The sequence below is a fragment of the Zootoca vivipara genome, chromosome 5 (genome assembly GCF_965207765.1).
Source record: "Zootoca vivipara chromosome 5, rZooViv2.hap1.1, whole genome shotgun sequence".
NCBI lineage: Eukaryota > Metazoa > Chordata > Lepidosauria > Squamata > Lacertidae > Zootoca > Zootoca vivipara.
Window position 1 is genome coordinate 83,633,193 of NC_142588.1, and position 12,994 is coordinate 83,646,186.

Here is a 12,994-nt window from a genome sequence, read left to right on the forward strand (position 1 = left end):
AAGTTCCGGAGGTGCGCGGGGAGCGGCAGAGAAGCGGCAGCGGCAGAAGGGCGGGAGGAGGCAGCCCCGCCTCCAGGCTCGCGCTCCCAGCGATCCCCGCGCGCCTCCGGAGCTTCGCACAGGGAGCGGCAGCCTGGGGCCGCCTCAACTGAACAGCTGAGAGGCGAGGCGGCCCCAAGCTCACTCTCCAGGCGCGAAGCTCCAGAGGCGCGCAGGGGGAGCATGAGCCTGGGGCCACCTCGCTGCGCCTCTCAGCTGTTCAGTTGAGGCGGCCTCAGCCTCCCACTCCCCACGCAAACCTCCGCAGGCGCGCTGGGGGCGCCAGAAAGTGTTTTGCTTAGAGCGCAAAAAGCCCTAGCACCGCGCCTGGGCGTACTCCAGCAGTGTGTCTACACCAGGCATCCCGAAACTTTGGCCCTCCAGATGTTTTGGACTACAATTCCCATCTTTCCTGACCACTGGTCCTGCTAGCTAGGGATCATGGGAGTTGTAGGCCAAAACATCTGGAGGGCCGCAGTTTGGGGATGCCTGGTCTACACTATAATTTGCAGCACTTCCTGCCAGCCTGAAGCCTGCAAGTTTCATTGCACAGTCTTCTTCTTCTTCTTCTTCTTCTTCTTCTTCTTCTTCTTCTTCTTCTTCTTCTTCTTCTTCTTCTTCTTCTTCTTCTTCTTCTTCTTCTTCTTCTTCTTCTTCTTCTTCTTCTTATTATTATTATTATTATTATTATTATTATAATATACAGTCTCATCCACCTGGAGATTCAAGCTCTCCACTTGCCAACTGAAATGGGCCAGGCAAACCTGGAAACTTCAGGCCATCCCTTGACCCTTGACCATCTTCATGCAAAGCGGATGCTCTCCACCAAGTGAAAGCCTTTTCCCTAAACAGCATTTCTTGTAAGGAGACAAGACAGAGTAGGGAAGCTGGTGGATGAATAACCGAGTTGTTCTCCCCACCATGCTGAGGGTGATGGCACATGGCTGAAAATGCCACGAAGGTGGATGGGTTCAAAATGCAGTTCTCAGATGCAGGGGGCAGGGAATAGATCGTTATAGCAATTTAATAAAAAGAGACCCCTCTTGCAGCAATAAAAGAGAACAGAAGGCAGTGACGGAAGAGGAGTATGCATGGAAATCAATTCCTAGGCTTTGCTCTCTAAAATATAGTGATAGTACCACAGTCATAAAAAAAATGGATTCACATCTGTTCTTTTAAATCTGCTTTGCATGCAGAAGGTCCCTGATTCAATCTCCAGAATCTCTAGGAAGGATGGACAAATTCCTTTGTCTGAAATTCTGGAGAGCTGCTGCCAGCCAGTGCAGACAATGCTGAGTGATGGTCGGACTTATTCTAAGACCCGTTCCTTTGTCCAGTTTCTATACCAAGCTGAATGCTTCAGGCCTTTTCAGGGATGCAGCCATGGGGGAAATTTGGGGGAAATTGTCTTAATAAAATGCACAAGCCCCACACTGTCTGATAGCCTATTCCATTGATTGTGTGGATCTTTAGTGACAAAAATGTAGTATCAGTGCTGCAGCAAATCTTAGTGAATATGGCAAATCATGAAATATTATGAAGGACCATTAGCTGCACCCTTTTAATGCATATATTTTAGCTCTTATATTCATGGAGCCCAACCCTTTGCATGTTTACTCGGAACAAAGTTTGATCACACCGAGTTCAAGCGACTTTACTCCCACTAAAGGGGTATAGGATCAATTGACAAAATAGCCCTCGGTCACAGTAAAAGGCTTAAGGATGCCGCACCCATTAATTCTTCAAAACTCGTTCACATTAGCAATAAAGTGCTAAGTAAGCTGGCAATCATTGTGCATTACCAACAACACAATGCACAATGATTGTCACACAGTATTTTCTGGAGTGGCTTAGCTTGCATTTCCTTGCTTTTGTGTGTGAGAGTTTTGAAAAGTAATCGGTACAGCAGTCTGTTCTGTAAAGAAAAGAGATATTTTCGTCTATTAACTTCCTGTGCTTGAAAACTTTTTATTGTTGTTGCAGGCAAAAGTAAAATTTGTGGTTACTGTGTGTGTGTGTGTGTGTGTGAGAGAGAGAGAGAGAGAGAGAGAGAGAGCAGCAACCAGTGTGCTGTTGGTGTTGCTATCGGCATTGCGTTGCTAATGATTCAGGCTCAAAACAGATGTTCATAATGTTACTGGTTTATTAAAAAGGATTATATGCAGCTCGCTGTCAAGGCTCTGAACACAGGCCTGCGGCAGATTTTCTCCTGGTCCAAGGGAGAAAAAGGAGGGTGGTTTGTTAAGGGGCAGTATACAGTGATACCTCGGGTTACAGACGCTTCAGGTTACAGACTCCGCTAACCCAGAAATAGTACCTCGGGTTAAGAACTTTGCTTCAGGATGAGAACAGAAATCGCGCAGCGGCGGCACGGCCACAGTGGGAGGCCCCATTAGCCAAAGTGGTACCTCAGGTTAAGAACAGTTTCAGGTTAAGAACAGACCTCCAGAACGAATTAAGTTCTTAACCCGAGATACCACTGTACAGGCAATTCAAGGTACCTGCAGCAGGCATGAATGGAAATGCTTAACAGCCATGCTGGGGGTTGAACTCATGCTGTTTTGCATGCACAGCTGATGCTGTGCCATTGAGCTATAGCTCTCAGGTGTTCTGCTTCTTTTTGGAGGAATGAGCTTTTAAGAACTCACTTAGTGTAAACTAGTTAGACTGCAACATGTGCAACAACTAAGGAAACATGCACTACGATGGAAGTTGGTGCATCACAGCAGTAGAGCTTTCAGGCATTGTGGAGTGGATACGTACGACAAAAAGGAACTTGCTTAGTCTGACAATCAGATCCTGGCATGTATCTGCTGTTGCCCATCCTTGTATGCTCACGCATACAGAACGCATTCAAACTGGGGACACCCTTCAAAGAGTTAAGTCAAGAGCTGAGACTACAATTAAAAAAATAAATAAATGGAGTGACACTTACGCTGATTTCACAATCGCATTGGGAGAGCCCATAATGACCATCTGTGGGTTATGGAATTAATCCAGCTCGTGAAAAGAGAGATCTCTATGGCCCTCTGGTGAATTAATCATACTTTATTTGAGATCTTCATTTTGCATCCCAGAGACAAGCACCACACCCGAGATGGTGGCATACAGCGATACAGTTTGGAGATCTTTCTAGGCTTTAAAAGTAACATGCCAGCCATTAACTTACTTCATTTGTTTGTTTAATGACCTGGAGGAGATTATTTTCAGGACAACAGAGTGTAAAATTTAATTCCGGAAGAGATTTATGGCACAAGGAAACCTTTCTAGAATTTGTATACCATCTTTATCAGGATAATTAATTGCCTGTCGAGAGATTTATTTTGCCCCAGACATCTTGCTAACAGCTCCCACTCCAACAACTAAGCCAAAGTCAGGGCTGCTCGCTTCAGTGGGGCAGAGTACACGAACCAGCCATAAATGCATATCTTCTGTGGTAAACAAGTGCAAAGGCCTCACACGCTTCCAGACATTTCCCTTCTTTGATACAGCGCAGCAAAGAAACAACCACCCTTTTAAAGGATAATGAAGAGTACAAAATTTAGTAGCGAGTCTGAGAAACAATCAATATAATAAGCCTCTCCTCCCCGTTATGCGCATTACCAGAGGGTTAAGTGTGGGAAGCAGCCGCAGAGAAGCGGCAACCACACCATATGGGGACTTTTAAACTACATCGGAGGATGATTGCAAGGACCAACTGGATAATTATAGCCAAGCAATTTCAAATTAAAAGAAGGACTACCGTCAAATGCCAGCTAAAATTGGAATCCTAAGCACTTATCAATCAATTAAAATATTTATATCCTGGTGGACGGAGTAAATTAAGCTGTCCAAGGTGGCTCACAAAGTGAAAAACCCAGCTACACATTAAAAGAATGGCCGCAACAGCAAATTAGCAGCGGCGGCGAGCAGAACTTCCCCTTGAATTCAAGAGAGCCCCAAATGTCCTCTGCTAAAGCAACATTCACTTAAGCCTCAACCGAGTGCGGGTGGAGAAGATTTTCCTCGAGGAGGGATTTTGGTGCCCCTGTTGAAAAGACCCTGCTCCTGAAAAATCTCCACTGTATTATAGAAAGCGGGAAATGCCAGGCTGACCACTCAACCACCACATGCCTTCTCCAGTACCAGCAGAGGCTGATTCATTTGGGCAAATGGTGCATCAGTCTCAGTCTGCCCTCAGCCAGCCTCCCATTGCCTGCGTTCTTACAACCAACTCAGGGCAGTGGTGCTGCCTGTTCTGTTCCTACTCCTCATTCTCAGTGTTGCCTTTGCAGTAGAGATTCGGATGGGGCAAAACTTGAATGAATCAGCTCTGCCTGTCACAGAGCCTCCAAGTGCCCCAATTTTCCAAGGCCAGTCCTGGATTTACAGAATCCATCCCAGTTTCTGATTTGATCCCAGAATGTCCCGCTTTTCCTTAGGGTGTCCCTATTTCCATCAGAGAAATGTTGGAGGGTATGGAGTTATGCGACCCCGACCCCCAAGCCAAGGGGATAAGATACAACCTTTAGAAGACACCTGAAGGCAGCCCTGTATAGAGAAGGTTTTAAATGTTTAAAGTCTTATGATGTTTTTATGTATGTTCGAAGCCACCCCGAGTGGAACAGGACACCCCTATTTTCATCAGAGAAATGTTGGAGGCTTTGCTGCCATTGACTCAGCTTCCAGCTATGGTTGGCCTCTCTACTTTTCTGCCTTGCCAGTCCCAAATGGACACCAGGCACTACATATTTCACTACATAGCAATGTAGTTCAAGAAGACTTTCCCAAATCCTACACACACACACACACACACACACACACACACACACACACACACACACACAATTTTTGGAACATACTTGATTCATTCCCACCACACATCTTAAGACAGAATTCTGGGCCTCTGTGCACCTTGCTAGCAGTTATCCTTGGGCAGTGAGAGTTAAAGGTAATCAATATGAGACTACAGAGGAAGAACTGCACGAGGAATTCCTGCACGAGGAATGCTGTAGCCTGCTCTCTCGGGGTTAGGTGCTGGGGAAATATTCGCTCTCTCGGGATAAATTACAGCCGCTAATTACATTTTGGTCCTCAGACGAAGAGCATGGTTTGATAAACACACACAAAAAGTAGGCCATTTCACAGCCTCTGGGGAGCACTGCATTACCCAGGATGACAAAACGCACCTTTTAAGCCGTTTTTACACAGCAGAGATCCTATGATAATGAGAATGACTGAATGACTTTGCAAATCAAATATAAAGGGCTTGCTGAAGTGGAGCACCTGAGCGCTGGGATGTGGCTGGAGGAATGTATGGAAAATCAAGAAACAGCACAATGGGGAAGGGAGGCTGATGGGAAATCCAGGTGCTTGGAGATCCTGTCCCGTCCCCTCCCCCCAAGTAACTAGCAATGCGGTTCAACGGATATGTCTGAATGTTCGGTGTAAGTGGATATAAAATGGTCCAGGTCAGCCCTGGGCATGTTACCCATAGAACTTTCATGTATATTCAGCCTGCAACAAAGTTTTATTGAGAATAAAAGCTTTGTCTCGAGAATGGGGCTTAAGAGCTGCTCACCTGGAAACAGCTCCCCCCAGGGAACCTGCTCTAGGCAACCGCAGTTCCATTAACCATGTTACATTCTTATAGCTCTCACAGGAGAGCAGATAATGCCAGTCCTGGCAAAGAGATGGGGGGTGGATATTATAAAGACACCTACGTTTTTCCCAAACCAAGCAAGGGATGGCACCAGATAGATAAAAGGGCAGTGAGTCCTTCCACTTAATATCCTCTGCTGTGTCCCTTGAATTTGGGTCCCCAGTTGGACTACAACTCCCATCACCAATGGTCAGAGATGGTGGGTGTTGTAGTCTGAGGTTGAAGAACACTGGCTTAGAGCTAGGTGGATGACAGAAATGCAAAGAGGTTTACGTTGAGCTGCATTGCATATTTGTTGTTGTTTAGTCGTTTAGTCGTGTCCGACTCTTCGGGACCCCATGGACCAGAGCATGCCAGGCACTCCTGTCTTCCACTGCCTCCCACAGTTTGGTCAAACTCATGTAGGTAGCTTCGAGAACACTGTCCAACCATCTTGTCCTCTGTCGTCCCCTTCTCCTTGTGCCCTCCATCTTTCCCAGCATCAGGGTCTTTTCCAGGGAGTCTTCTCTTCTCGTGAGGTGGCCAAAGTATTGGAGCCTCAGCTTCACGATCTGTCCTTCCAGTGAGCACTCAGGGCTGATTTCCTTCAGAATGGATAGGTTTGGTCTTCTTGTAGTCCATGGGACTCTCAAGAGTCTCCTCCAGCACCATAATTCAAAAGCATCAATTCTTTGCCGATCAGCCTTCTTTATGGTCCAGCTCTCACTTCCATACATCACTACTGGGAAAACCATAGATTTAACTATACGGATCTTATACCTATAGGGTGGTGGGGAGGGGGAATTGGGACTTTTTCTTATATTCTTCTTCTATTGTTGTTTTGTATTTATGTTCTTTTTTCCCCTTTCTGTATTGGTTTTTTGTAATTTGAAAGAAAAATAAAGTCTTAAAAAAGAGAGAGAGTGTGGAGGGAAGGCGGGGACCTGGCAACTGCCTCATTGGGGTAAGGCCTACAGGGAAGAGCTGCTACAGGGAAGAGCAGCACACTAGGCCTGTGCTGTTTTGGTTTCTTTGAATAAAGAGTTAACTTCGTCAACACCAGGTACAGTATTCCTTATTGCTGACCTACTCCTAAACCTGGCTCCTCAGTGGGTGGGAGAGCGTGAGAGGAGATATGGACTAAACAGCTCTTGTGTCAGCACCTGGCATGGCCAGGCAAATGCTGTGGCCCCAGAAGCCTTGGGGTCTGAGGCCAGTGTCCTTGAACTGCTCAGCTCTGCAAAGAAGTGCTGTGTGAGGCACCTACGGGTGCTGCTGTGGTCACCAGCGTTCTTATTTCCACTGCTTGTGGGTCTTTCCCCCATTGGTATATTGGGGTGGGGCCAGAAGCAGTGATGAAAAGGAGGGTGCTGAAACATTGCTAGAGCTGAGTCTGGCCACGGGCCAAGCCAGGCATGGAGGGGAAGGGAGTGCTTGGGTGGGTGGCAGCAGGAAAAGCAAGCTGAGGAACCAGGCAGAGGTAGTTTGGAGGCTGCCAGCTGCCCTGGCTGAGAGAGAGAGAGAGAGAGAGAGAGAGAGAGAGAGAGAGAGAGAGAGAGAGAGAGAGAGAGAGAGAGAGGTCTAGGCTGTGGCTTGGAGGAGCCATTAGATGAGCAGGGACAGCCAAGAAGCACTGCCAATACTGGCTCTCCGGCTGGCTGCTTTTTAAAAAAATGGCGATTCTTTCCCAGAGCAGAGTTCAGGAGTGGAGTGCCAACCCACCAGTGCCTGGCAAGGCAGCCTGTGAGTAGTCTGGGAAGGGGCACAGAGGGTGCTTTGCCCAGGATGCCCTCAAGCCTGCAGATGAGGAGGCATATTGTGGGAGGGATCAGACCCCATCACATTGCCTGGTGACATCAGGGGTCCGGTGGCATCCATTCTGGCTCTGAATTGGGCTCCGAATAAACTGAGTTCAAGATCCACTTCTGAAAGCAATTACAAGCCCACTTGTAACAACTCCTCACCCACAATAATACAACCACCAGACTTAACATGGACACTGGTACCAGAGCCTGCAATAAACCCAGATGCCAACTTTGCTGCCACATACACCCGGGCAACACCATTACTGGCCCCAACAACATCCAACATACCATCTCAGGACTATTTAATTGCTCATCTTCTAACATTGTGTATGCCATCAAATGCCAACGGTGCCCTTCAGCTCTCTATATTGGACAAACAGGCCAAACCCTACGCCAAAGGATAAATGGACATAAATCTGACATCAGGAACCATAAGACAGAGAAACCAGTAGGAGAACACTTCAATCTCCCAGGACATTCTATACAAGATCTCAAAGCAGCTGTTTTATTACAGAGAAATTTCAGGAACAGACTGGAAAGAGAAGTTGCTGAATTGGAACTCATTACCAAGCTTAAAACCATGGAGCCACCTGGGATGAATAAAGACATTGGATTCTTATCTCATTATGCATGATCAAGCTTTCTTTAGCACCTCAGCCCTTGCTTCCCCCCCCCCAGGACTAATCACAGTCATCAGCAGTCGTTAACAGCCATCTACAGGTTTACCACTCCCATCAGCCCATTCCCACCCCCCACCCTCTGTAAATATATATAAGGGTCCGACACTTCTGTTTCAAGTGTATCTGAAGAAGTGTGCATGCACACGAAAGCCATAGCTGCCAAGTTTTTCCTTTTCTCGCGAGGAAGCCTATTCAGCATAAGGGAAAATCCCTTTAAAAAAGGGATAACTTGGCAGCTATGACGAAAGCTCATACCAAAATAAAAACTTAGTTGGTCTTTAAGGTGCTACTGAAGGAATTTTTTTATTAAGCCCACTTGGGTCAGAGATGGTGGTGCTTGGTTTTGTTGCTGCTGCTGCTGTTTCACAAGTCCTACATTTTTTTCCTTGCTAAACTGGACTCAAACCCCTCTCCTTCGTGCAAGAAGAATCCCTCCTGGGTCACTGCCACCGAAAGAAAATTCAGGTAGGTCCAAGCCTACTGCTCTGGAGCCCTGTTCCTCTCGGTGGCTCCTGGCACAGAAGCTTGTCCATTATGTTACATTTTCCTGCCCTATGCATAATGCGCCAGCCACACATGGGGGGGGGGGGAGGTACGGACATGGTGAGGAAATGGGGTCTTGCTGTAGCCTGGGGCCTAGTGCCGCACTTATTTACACTTTATGGCATCCCTTTGTGGGCTGCGATACATAGAAGAATCTGGTCATACGGCTGTAAATGCCAAGTCCCCAGCAGGCTGGATAGGCTTTTAAATGTGCTAGAAAACCACAAGGGCTTTTCGAAATGTCGCCTCCCTGTGGGATTAATTGTCAAATGCTGGGGAAAAAAGTGGGCTAGATGTCAGAAGAGGCTTGTTTGCAGCCTGCACACTTCAGCTGGCAGTCACGCAAAAAATGCTAGACTTTTTTTTTTTTTTTTTGTAAACTTAGAAAAATGGGGAGTATTTATATGTGCACAGCAAAGGTCAACGATTGCTACCTGCGAAGGCAGGAACCTGATGATATGAGAGCTGTGCGGCTGCAGCCAAACTCTGCAATGCAACTGGTTTGCTGTTGCTTTTCTCCATTTTGTTGACCGCCACTTGCAGGGCGGAGGGGGACGGATGGAGTGCACCGATTCGCACATCACACACCTTTTCTCTCCAGGGCCAAATTCTAATTGAGGAGAAAGAACATCATGCCAAGGAAGATGACCATCTTGGCCCGATCCATCGGCCAAAGGAGGAGAATCTAGAAGGGGCTCGCTTCCCCCTCTGCTCACTGCCGGAAAGAACCCTCTGTACCAACTGCACTGGGACTGCAGAAACAAGGGCGAAAGAAAAGTCTGGTCCCAACCGTTGGCCAAGGACCGAGAGCCACCAACTGCTATCTAAGCAAGGTTCTGAGAAAATCAGCGTGGCCCGAAATGCATGCAGATGCTTTGGGTTTAGCACTTTGTCCTGAAATTAAAGGACTGATCGCCATCTTCTTCCTCTTTTGCCCCTCCTTTCTACTCCCCTTCCTTTCCACATCCTGTCTTGCCAGACCGTAAGCCTGTAATCAGGGCCTCCCTCCTCCTGCTCTTATTGATGCGAGCTGTTTCAGTACAGTGGTACCTCGGTTTTCGAACTTAATCCGTTCCGGAAGTCCGTTCTTAAACCAAAACCATTCTTAAACCGAGGTGCGCTTTCCCTAATGAGGCTTCCCGCCGCCTGTGCCCTTCCACCATTCAGATTCCTTTCTTAGACCGAGGTAAAGTTTGCAAACCGGGACAACATTTCCGTTTTTGCGGAGTTCGTAAATTGAATTGTTCTTAAACAGGACTGCTCTTAAACCGAGATACCACTGTAATGGAAAAGCTGGGTAAAAAAAGCAACTCAGGAGACAGCAGTCGTCCAAAAGGAAGGGGGGAAAAGCAGGATTTTAAAAAACAACAAACTAAACCTTTAGTTTTGACCTTTAAAGCCCTATGCAGCTTGGGACCCTCATACCTACGGGACCGCCTCTCCTGGTATGCCCCGCGGAGGACCTTAAGGTCCACAAATAACAATATTTTCGAGATCCCGAGCCATAAGGTGGCTAGATTGGCCTCAACTAGGGCCAGGGCCTTTTCAGTATTGGCCCCGACTTGGTGGAACACTCTCTCCCAGGAGACCAGGGCCTTGCAGGATTTGACATCTTTCCGCAGGGCCTGCAAGACGGAGCTGCCTGGCCTTTGGGTTTTGATTTGGGCCATTTTAAAATGAGGCTGCATTTTAAAACAATTTTTAAATCTAAATTGTATTTCAATCTGCATTTTAATCAATTGTTTTTTTTCTTTTACGTTTTATTGTAACTTTGTTGATGTCAGCCGCCCTGAGCCTGGCTCTCACTGGGGAGGGCGGGATATAAATAATTTATTATTATTATTATTATTATTATTATTATTATTATTATTATTATTTATTAACGTCCTGTCCTGTCTGGGCTCTGTCCCTTCAGGCAGCAGATGAGGCACCACACCACTTAACTGAACCCTCCTCCATACGAAAATGCCCCTGAATACCCGTTGCTGGGAAGAAGAAGCATGGAGAGCTTTGCCGCACTCAGGTCCTGCTTGTAGTCCTCCCATAGGCAACTGGCTGGTCCCTGTGAGGGCAAGATGCTGCTCTTTTTTGGGGGGGATGTGGTTCAGTGGCAGAGCATCTGCTTTGAACGCAGAAGGTCTGACTTGGTACAAGGCAGCTTCCCATGTTCCTATCCAGACCCGAATGTGTGCCCTAATTTCCGGGTAAATGGACCTGGGGGTGTGTGTGTGTTGATTACAAAACAGAGGGGACAATTGCGCAGTGACATTTCCAACAGTGACATTGTCAGGAGTATAGGCAGAAGTCAGGCCTGTAGTGCTTTGCAGGGCTGGGGCCTGCCTTAGCTTGTGGTGGAGAAGCAAGGAGTGGCCACTCAGGTGAGGCCACTTGATAACTCACTGCACCTGGTGGCAGGAGCGGGGAGGGATAAAAGCTCAGCATTTTCCTTCAGCTCTTGGCCACAGCAACGCTAGCTCTGCCTGGTTGCCTCTGGCCTCTTGCTCCTTGGACCCTTGCCTTGCCGACGCCTTGATTCTCAACCCTTGGACCCTTGCCTTGCCGACGCCTTGATCCTCGACCCTTGGACCCTCGCCTTGCTGACGCCTTTATCCTCGACCCTTGGACCCTCGCCTTGCTGACGCCTTGATCCTTGACCCTTGGACCCTTGCCCTGCCGACGCCTTGATCCTCGACCCTTGGACCTTTGCCTTGCCGACGCCTTGACTCCCAGACCTTCGCCTCTGCCTTGCTCCTTGAGCCTGCGACTGCCTGCTGCTGGACCCTCAGCCCTGCACCTGTTCCTGCTTCTTCATCACCATCTTGCCTCTGGTCCTGACGTCCTCAGCCAGGGCTTCAATCGCCTGCTGACCGGACCGTGACAGACATCCTCTCAGTGACCCTTCTTTTGATGCAGCCTCCTGCTTCAACAGCTCTGCAACTTTAACTGGCCACCCGCTGATGATTAAGAGATCTTGATGCCATCATTATGGCACACGAGCAAACAGTTCCCAGCAGTGGTAATCCAATTTCTCTTATTTTTCATTATATATATATATATTTGGTGTGTGTGTGTGTATGTATGTGTGTGTGTGTGGCAGGGTAGGGGGGGGGTTCAGAGCTGCCACACACCCATCTGATAAAGATGCTTAAATAATGGGTGCAGCTTTTCTGTTTTCTTCTCTCCACTTTTGGCTGCTTATGTCAGTTTTATAGCAGCGTTATGGAAACATGACAGGGAAGCGAAAATCTGATTATGCCTAAATCCTGGCCCATTATGTGATTATTATGAGCCACAGCACAGCGGGAGTTACAGCGCTACGATAGAAGGGATTTCCAATATAATTAGATCAGATTGGCAGCACCAAAGAAATCAGGGCAGAACATTACGATGGCTTTCCTGTAAATGCCAGTAGCCGCGGCTTCCCGTCAGCATGCACCTGGTAGGTGTAAATGCTCCACTTCTGTGGAGGTCCCTCCGGCAGACGCTATCGTTTCCCCTCTCCCCGTTGAGCTGGGGGGGTTATATCCCAAGGGGTTCTGTAGCAGTCATTTTGGGCAAAGGTGGAATGCAAGGCTCGTAAGCTTGGAAGAGATGAAAAGGCCTGCTGAACAGTTGTACTAGATGCCAGAGAGTGTCAAGGCTCAGCTAGGCACTGGTGACGGGGAGTGGCTGCCGAGACCATATAACACCGGTCATGAAAGATCTACATTGGTTCCCAGCACGTTTCCGAGCACAATTGCTGGTGCTGACCTTTAAAGCCCTAAACAGCCTTGGGAGTGGAAACAGCGTCTCCACCCCCATTGTTCAGCCCGGACACTGAGGTCCAGCTCCGAGGGCCTTCTGGCAGTTCCCTCACTGTGAGAAGCAAAGTTCCAGGGAACCAGGCAGAGGGCCTTCTCGGTAGTGGCGCCCACCCTGTGGAACACCCTCCCACCAGATGTCAAAGGAAAAAACAACTATTTGACTTTTAGAAGACATCTGAAGTTTTTTATGTTTGATGGGCGGGGTACAAATAATAAATTATCATTGTTATCATCATCATCAAAAACCATTAATTACAGTAAAAATGATCCCAGTATTTATATACCACTTAATATACGAAATCCCTAAGTGGTCTGCATAGAAGCCCGCAAGAATGTTAGGAAAATGAAAAGGTGAGGGGAATGGGACTCTCTGCTGGCCACCAGGCAAGGGCTTGTTCCACCTGCCTTGCTCCACCTTCCACGTTTCAGAGCCCCAGGAGCTTTTAGAAGGAATGTTGCCACCGACAGTCATTATTTATGTGAATGTGTCTTTTGATGAACCGG